The sequence below is a fragment of the Rutidosis leptorrhynchoides genome, chromosome 6 (genome assembly GCF_046630445.1).
Source record: "Rutidosis leptorrhynchoides isolate AG116_Rl617_1_P2 chromosome 6, CSIRO_AGI_Rlap_v1, whole genome shotgun sequence".
Classification (NCBI taxonomy): domain Eukaryota; kingdom Viridiplantae; phylum Streptophyta; class Magnoliopsida; order Asterales; family Asteraceae; genus Rutidosis; species Rutidosis leptorrhynchoides.
The window spans coordinates 139,772,351-139,782,057 of NC_092338.1; the positions used below are offsets into that span (position 1 = coordinate 139,772,351).

The window sequence follows — 9,707 nt, forward strand, 5'->3', positions numbered from 1 at the left end:
AATGTTTTGCTAAAGAAGATCTCACTATTCCGTTAGATGAAATCCAAATCAACGAAAAACTTCAATTCATCGAAGAACCCGTCGAAATAATGGATCGTGAGGTTAAAAGACTTAAGCAAAACAAGATACCAATTGTTAAGGTTTGATGGAATGCTCGTAGAGGACCCGAGTTCACCTGGGAGCGTGAAGATCAGATGAAGAAGAAATACCCGCATCTATTTCCAGAAGATTCGTCAACACCTTCAACAACTTAAAATTTCGGGACGAAATTTATTTAACGGGTAGGTACTGTAGTGACCCGAACTTTTCCATGTTTATATATATTAATTGAGATTGATATTTACATGATTAAATGTTTCCAACATGTTAAGCAATCAAACTTGTTAAGACTTGATTAATTGAAATATGTTTCATATAGACAATTGACCACCCAAGTTGACCGGTGATTCACGAACGTTAAAACTTGTAAAAACTATATGATGATATATATATATATATATGGATATATATATAGTTAACATGATACTATGATAAGTAAACATATCATTAAGTATATTAACAATGAACTGCATATGTAAAAACAAGACTACTAACTTAATGATTTTTAAACGAGACATATATGTAACGATTATCGTTGTAAAGACATTTAATGTATATATATCATATTAATAGATATTCATACATGATAATATCATGATAATATAATAATTTAAAATCTCATTTGATATTATAAACATTGGGTTAACAACATTTAACAAGATCGTTAACCTAAAGGTTTCAAAACAACACTTACATGTAACGACTAACGATGACTTAACGACTCAGTTAAAATGTATATACATGTAATGTTTTAATATGTATTTATACACTTTTGAAAGACTTCAATACACTTATCAAAATACTTCTACTTAACAAAAATGCTTACAATTACATCCTCGTTCAGTTTCATCAACAATTCTACTCGTATGCACCCGTATTCGTACTCGTACAATACACAGCTTTTAGATGTATGTACTATTAGTATATACACTCCAATGATCAGCTCTTAGCAGCCCATGTGAGTCACCTAACACATGTGGGAACCATCATTTGGCAACTAGCATGAAATATCTCATAAAATTACAAAAATATGAGTAATCATTCATGACTTATTTACATGAAAACAAAATTACATATCCTTTATATCTAATCCATACACCAACGACCAAAAACACCTACAAACACTTTCATTCTTCAATTTTCTTCATCTAATTGATCTCTCTCAAGTTCTATCTTCAAGTTCTAAGTGTTCTTCATAAATTCTACAAGTTCTAGTTACATAAAATCAAGAATACTTTCAAGTTTGCTAGCTCACTTCCAATCTTGTAAGGTGATCATCCAACCTCAAGAAATCTTTGTTTCTTATAGTAGGTTATCATTCTAATACAAGGTAATAATCATATTCAAACTTTGGTTCAATTTCTATAACTATAACAATCTTATTTCAAGTGATGATCTTACTTGAACTTGTTTTCGTGTCATGATTCTGCTTCAAGAACTTCGAGCCATCCAAGGATCCGTTGAAACTAGATCCATTTTTCTCTTTTCCAGTAGGTTTATCCAAGGAACTTAAGGTAGTAATGATGTTCATAACATCATTCGATTCATACATATAAAGCTATCTTATTCGAAGGTTTAAACTTGTAATCACTAGAACATAGTTTAGTTAATTCTAAACTTGTTCGCAAACAAAAGTTAATCCTTCTAACTTGACTTTTAAAATCAACTAAACACATGTTCTATATCTATATGATATGCTAACTTAATGATTTAAAACCTGGAAACACGAAAAACACCGTAAAACCAGATTTACGCCGTCGTAGTAACACGGCGGGCTGTTTTGGGTTAGTTAATTAAAAACTATGATAAACTTTGATTTAAAAGTTGTTATTCTGAGAAAATGATTTTTATTATGAACATGAAACTATATCCAAAAATTATGGTTAAACTCAAAGTGGAAGTATGTTTTCTAAAATGGTCATCTAGACGTCGTTCTTTCGACTGAAATGACTACCTTTACAAAAATGACTTGTAACTTATTTTTCCGACTATAAACCTATACTTTTTCTGTTTAGATTCATAAAATAGTGTTCAATATGAAACCATAGCAATTTGATTCACTCAAAACGGATTTAAAATGAAGAAGTTATGGGTAAAACAAGATTGGATAATTTTTCTCATTTTAGCTACGTGAAAATTGGTAACAAATCTATTCCAACCATAACTTAATCAACTTGTATTGTATAGTATGTAATCTTGAGATACCATAGACACGTATACAATGTTTCGACCTATCATGTCGACACATCTATATATATTTCGGAACAACCATAGACACTCTATATGTGAATGTTGGAGTTAGCTATACAGGGTTGAGGTTGATTCCAAAATATATATAGTTTGAGTTGTGATCAATACTGAGATACGTATACACTGGGTCGTGGATTGATTCAAGATAATATTTATCGATTTATTTCTGTACATCTAACTGTGGACAAGTAGTTGTAGGTTACTAACGAGGACAGCTGACTTAATAAACTTAAAACATCAAAATATATTAAAAGTGTTGTAAATATATTTTGAACATACTTTGATATATATGTATATATTGTTATAGGTTCGTGAATCAACCAGTGGCCAAGTCTTACTTTCCGACGAAGTAAAAATCTGTGAAAGTGAGTTATAGTCCCACTTTTAAAATCTAATATTTTTGGGATGAGAATACATGCAGGTTTTATAAATGATTTACAAAATAGACACAAGTACGTGAAACTACATTCTATGGTTGAATTATCGAAATCGAATATGCCCCTTTTTATTAAGTCTGGTAATCTAAGAATTAGGGAACAGACACCCTAATTGACGCGAATCCTAAAGATAGATCTATTGGGCCTAACAAACCCCATCCAAAGTACCGGATGCTTTAGTACTTCGAAATTTATATCATATCCGAAGGGTGTCCCGGAATGATGGCGATATTCTTATATATGCATCTTGTTAATGTCGGTTACCAGGTGTTTACCATATGAATGATTTTTATCTCTATGTATGGGACGTGTATTGAAATATGAAATCTTGTGGTCTATTATTATGATTTGATATATATAGGTTAAACCTATAACTCACCAACATTTTTGTTGACGTTTTAAGCATGTTTATTCTCAGGTGATTATTAAGAGCTTCCGCTGTCGCATACTTAAATAAAGACGAGATTTGGAGTCCATGCTTGTATGATATTGTGTAAAAACTGCATTCAAGAAACTTATTTTGTTGTAACATATTTGTATTGTAAACCATTATGTAATGATCGTGTGTAAACAGGATATTTTAGATTATCATTATTTGATAATCTACGTAAAGTTTTTTAAACCTTTATTGATGAAATAAAGGTTATGGTTTGTTTTAAAATGAATGCAGTCTTTGAAAAACGTCTCATATAGAGGTCAAAACCTCGCAACGAAATCAATTAATATGGAACGTTTTTAATCAATAAGAACGGGACATTTCACCCAAAGTACAAAGGCAGGTTAAGAGGGTATCAACCGTCTTTATGGGTAACATTGCTAGATCTTTAAATCCTATGGCAATTAGCAAGGCGTTTAGGAAATATGGGTGGATTCAGAATATTGCTTGGCGTAATGGAAGAAACTTTGCTTTCATTAAATTTGCTAATCACTTTGAAGCTACAGAGGTGGTAAATTCTATGAATGGTAAGATTCTACAAGGGAAGAGACTTAATATGGGTTATGCCAAGTTTGATAAGGAGTCTCAATCGTCTGGTACAAGGGAGAAGGCTCATAACCGATTTTCAAAAAAAACGAACAAAAGTGATCACTTTTATAAGAATCAAAGAGATGAAGGTCGTTATAGAAGTGATAAGGAAAATATCATTCAATTCCAAGTTAATGAAGAGATAAGTGACGCCATGGCTAAATCGGTCCTTATTATCGACAAAGTTCAATTATCCACTGTGAAGCTTTCGAATTGGATTATCAATTCAAAGGCATTGATTGATAAGATTTACTTTTGGGGTAAATATGGTGCTATTGTTTCTTGTGCTGATAATGATAGCTACAAGAAGCTTTGTCACAGTTCAACTATGGGTTCCAACTTTTTACGTGTTACTCCGATGAATGATAGACAAGGTCGTTTCTCGAGGGCAACCTGGGTGGAAGTTGCAGGTATTCCGGTAGACTATGGTGGCATGGAAAACCTCATTGCGACGGTTAAAGGCCTAGGGGACGTCCTATTTATTTCTAAAATTTCATACGACCTTACACAAGCTGCTTCTTTTTTTGTATTCATGGAGGTTTATGAAGCAAAACTAATTGATAAGGATGTTGTGGTTGAATTAAAGGACAAAAGTACAACCAGGTTGTGGGTACATGAAGTTGGAGATAACTTTGATCCCAATCCTCACATATTATCTCTTGATAATGATGCTTTTGTGGATGAGATTAATAAAGGAGTTGGGGATGATAATAATAACTTCAGTGATGATGAACAAGCTCATGATAATGCTGACAACGATTCATTGCAAGATAATAATCAAGATGGCATTGAAAGTCAGAGATTTGACTCACCGGAAAAGACAGGGTCACCGGATAAGCAAGCCACACCGGGAAAAGTACCTTCTACCCCTACTGATCCAATTGAAGACGAACACGTAACACAAAATTCAAATTTTGAATTATCGGATCTTCAAACGGGTAATTTAAAAGACCCATCGGGTAATGCTTTAAAGTCAAACCCAAATTTGGCTTTAGATGTATATGAGAAGTATAAAGGTACGGTGCTCAGAAAAAGATCCTTGTCTGTGCCTACTAAAGAAAGAGAAAGTATCCACTTTGGTGATAAAGTGCCTGCAAGTTTAAAGGTTAATCTTGAAACTCAATTTTGTTTGACAAGAAAAGATATGCAAAAACAGGATGGAATAGATAAAGCTGCTGCAACTATCCCCAATTTTGTGTCGATTGGTTCCCCAGCTCTAGACAGGCCCAATTCAGTCCAGATTAATGGGCCTTGTAACAGCCCAAATACCGAAAATAGGCCTGTTAATGCGAATTCTGTTGCTAAAAGCCCTCCTTTTGACGTGGAAATACCTGATGATAGTAATTTTTTTCACTCAGCTCGTTTTTCACATACTAAACAAGATCTCCACAAATGTCCAACCCTCGATTGTAGATCTTCATGTGCTTGGTATAAAAAGAATTCCCAAAAGTCTAAAGCCTTAGCAAAGAATGGTTATGTGCCCAAAAATCATAGAAGTCCCTCAAAATCTAATAGAAAAAAGAAGTCTAAAGCAAGAGATTTTAATGAAGAAGTAGAGTCGGGTTCGGGTGAATTGGAACAATCTGAGAAGTTCGATCAGGGGCAAGAGGCTGAAACCTCACAATTTGCAAGTAAACCAACAAAAGTTATAGGAAAAATTTTAAATCCTAAGAAAATTCCTAAAGAAAAGGAGGTTTTTGGGAGCTTTCTTGAAAGTATGTATGATAGTGCCGAAAGGCCTAGCATAGCAATACAATGAACATAGCTTCATGGAACACTAGAGGACTTGGCACTAAAGATAAAGGTAGAAGAGTGGGTTCTTTAATTAACAAATTCCAAATACAATTTGTTGCCATACAAGAAACGATGGTTGCCAATGTGTCTCCCTGTGTTATTAGAGAAATGTGGAATGGTGTAGAATTTAATGGGGTTCAAGTGGCATCTCGGGGTCGTTCGGGAGGCTTGATTTCATGTTGGAGGGAGGATTTTTTCAATCTTAAAGACAATTTCCAAGCACAAAATTGGCTAGCCACTTTGGTAACTTTCATTCCATCTAATGTTGATATTCTAATTATTAATGTTTATGCTCCCCATAGTGAACTTGAGAAAAAAGAAATTTGGTTTCATATTACAAAGATGATCCTTAAATGGAACGGTCCAACATGTGTCTTGGGTGATTTTAACTCAACTCTTGTTCCTAATGAGAGGTTGAGGGAAGAAATTGATGTAGTGAATATGTCAAACTTCAACGACTTTATTTCAAGAGCAAACTTAATTGATCAAAATATTCAAAACGAGATGTTCACTTGGGATGGGCCGGATGGTAAAAAATCTAGAATTGATCGGGTTTTGGCTAATATTGAATTCTTGAATTTATGCCCGGGGGCGGTGGTGATTGCGGGTGACAAAAATACATCCGATCATAATCCTTTGATATGGGGAAAGAAAGCTCTTTTTTGGGGTCCAAAACCTTTCCGGTTCTTTAACGGGTGGTTTGAATTCCCTAAATTTGTTGACTTGTGCAAAAACTTTTGGCTCTCTTACGATGTTAATGGATACTCGGCGTTTGTGATAATGGCTAAGTGTAAAAAATTAAAGATTGACTTGAAGTTATGGAGTGATGTGAATGTTGTAAAAAATAAATTGGAGATTGCTTCTTTAGAGAGCTCCATTTACGAGTTGAAAAAGGTTCAAGAATCCAGAGATTTATTTCCTTTTGAAGCCATTAATCTTGTTGAATTCAAGAGTAAAAGAAAAGTGTTACAACGTCAAGAGGATAGGAAGCGAATGTTGCAAAGTCGTGTTAATTGGTTACGTCTCACTATCCAAGGGGGAGTTGCGGTTAAAGAAGTTTTGATTTATAGAAGATGTATTCGTGACATCTCGGAAGATAAATGTGGATGGTGTTTGCTTCATGGTGAGTCGATAGAACATTTATTTCTCCATTGCTCATGGACGTTCAAGGTATGGTCGGCTTTATTTAATTGGTGGAATGTGTATTGGATTCTTCCCTCGTCGATTCTTGAATTTTCATATGATTGGTGTAATGGTTTGGGTATCAAGGCGTCAAAGTTTTGGGTGCTTATTGGCCCGGCTACTCTATGGTACATTTGGAATGCAAGAAACGAATTGGTTTTTAATGGTTCCTACATATGTTGGGCCGTAACCGTGGAGCGGATAAAGTTGAAGGTTTTTCAATGGCTAGTTAACGCTAAAGTATGTGAGAGTTATCAATTTTATTTATGGAAGAATCATCCTTGGCTATTTGTATAAAAAGAAGATGGTGCAAGATGTTTTGTTTTTTGATAATCATGTATTTGGTTTTTAGCTACTGTTCTAATTTTCTTTGTTTTGATATGGTCAAGTGGGGGTAAGTGGCTCATGTAAGCCCAACTTGACAAACAATGTTGTACTCTTCCACCTTTTCACCATTTCGTGAACTGATGGATTTTTATTTAAATTCTTGTATTTTGCTATAAAAAAAAAAAAAAAAAAACGTCCAAACATTAAATTCCACGAGCCAAGTATTCAAAGCAGTCCAATTAAATATACCGAAACTCATCCGCATAGTCAATCAATTTATCATGATCACCTATATCAAGCCTACTATTATTATACTTAGAAAGTAAATCAAATCGGCCCACAACATCATTTGTTCCTTCCACCTAATCTGGCCTAATACCACCAATCACTTACACTAAATAATATTTTCTTATTTGAACCATTAAATGAGAGCCCAAAATTACCAATACAATCATTAACTTTACATACCCATTTAGTCCAAAACCATGATCGATCCAATATCCATAAATCTGTGAATTAAAATTCGTTACTAAAAATTCTATCCGGCGAAGAGGCAGAGGGTGAAGAGAGAGGGCGAAGAGGCAGAAGTATACGGTTTTTAAATTTGGTTAAGCTTTATCTGGTCTATGAGAAGGTCACACAATCCCCAAACCAATTGCATACTTTGAGTCATTTCAAGTCCACTTTCTGCATCACCTAACGTGTATAGAGGTCAACTGACTAATACAAACTATTGAGTAATATACAATGACAAAACCCAATCCCATTTTGTGGGGTATGAAAGTATTGAGTAATATATAAAATCAAAAATGAAGCCAAATCCAGTCGCAAAGTAACCTTTTTCTAACAAAGTAAAAGTGAGATGTGATGCATACATTGTAGATGAAAGTTGTTTGAGCATCGAAGAGGGGTGTAAAGTGTTGGTACTACCTGTCATTTAGCAAGAATTATGTGTACTTTCATGTATCATGTAAGCTGAGAATTTAATAATTAACTGTAGAATATACTAACCTTGACGAAATACTGATACATTCCGTTTGGAGTTTGTTGAAACCATTGCACCCTAGATAACCATATAAACAGCAATAACCACAAACATTTGTTACCCTGAAATAATATAATTTGAAGAATATTATGATTGAAAAACATCAGTGTGTCTGAACATGATGGGATGTTGGTCTCACATAAAGCCTTAAGAAAACCTGATGAAATAGTGCACCATATATACACCATCAGTTAACATTTTTGACGATATCCAAATTGCTTGACTCTACCACCGTAAAATAAAAAAGATAGCAAATTTATATGTTTTTTACTCCTTAATCACCAATTGGAGAAAGAGATACATTATATCGCATAACGTACAACATACCGATTAGAATTGTAAAATGGAAAAGGATAAATTTAAACCTTAAAAAGTTGTTCTTCGATAAAAAACAAATGAAAAGTGATTACATCATACCGCAATATTTCCTTAAAACATTAAATATTAGGAATTAATTATTATATCCAAACAAAAATATGTGCACTTCAATGAAAAAGTAAAAGCACGAAAACACCTGCAATTGTTTAGAACATGAAGGCAGGAAACATCCACGCTGCACTTGTTTAGAAACCAAAATAAAATCGCTGAAACATCCCTGAAACATTGATGTTGTGTCAAATCGCTTCGTTAAACATCGTATACCACAAATATGAGCGTGACCTATTTGAACGTATTCATTTAATAATTCAGATGTATTACTTTAGTCAACTAAATTCATTTAATGTATTAATTCAGATCATGAATAAAAGAAGTAAAGATTTACTCAAATCAAATAATAAGAATGTGGTCAATTTGTCAATTTAAAAAAAAAAAAAAAAAAACTGACGTGCGCTTTTCAAGGAGATGATTAACCGTGTACCAAATTTTTCCAAAATTCGATAATTAGTAAATAAATAAAAAATAAAAAACTAAAATTTCGAATAGTATGAACATATTTTATTTTATTTAAAAAATTAATTAAATAGTAAATAACTGTATCTAAAGCGCTTCTTCTTGTAAATTAACTCGTCAGCCATGATTTGTTATTCTACTTCTGCCAGAAATTAATAAACACTTAGGCATCATATCGATTCATTAAACACTTCCACCATTGATGATCCATATGCGATAATTTAAGATTTATTTTAATGTTGAAGCGTAACCAATTGAACCGTAACAAAGGAATTTATCTTCGTCTTCATCACCGAAGAAACTTCGGTCGGTTTCGAAGAATCTGAATCATTTACCGGAGAGGAAAAGTTAGCGAAACAATGGTCGAACTTTGAAAATTATTGATCGATAGACATGAAAAGGTTAATTGAACCGAAAATGTTCCAGATCTATGAATAAATTAGGGTTTTTGAAAACCATATGCAATTAATCACAGGTATAAACTGACGGCATACCTGTTCTGATTTATCAAACGTTAATCCTTCGCACGCATTTGTGTGTACAAAATCATATAAAAGATCTAACGTTGTGCTCGGAAAAAAATGTAGATTAATAAGGCAGTGGTGGCGGTATATTTTTTGGGCGGCGTACGCCACCATAAGCGAAGGACATGGTGGCG

The 9,707-nt window shown here is 33.6% G+C and overlaps 1 long non-coding RNA gene across 1 annotated transcript; it reads right to left on the reverse strand.

The window, feature by feature from the left end:
• Window positions 1-7,586: 7,586 nt before the first annotated feature.
• Window positions 7,587-8,565, reverse strand: LOC139851577 (uncharacterized). The gene is made up of 3 exons (XR_011760656.1): window positions 8,125-8,565; window positions 7,989-8,043; window positions 7,587-7,800 (listed from the first exon to the last, which is right to left on the reverse strand). It is a non-coding gene; the product is annotated as an uncharacterized lncRNA (long non-coding RNA).
• Window positions 8,566-9,707: the final 1,142 nt, after the last annotated feature.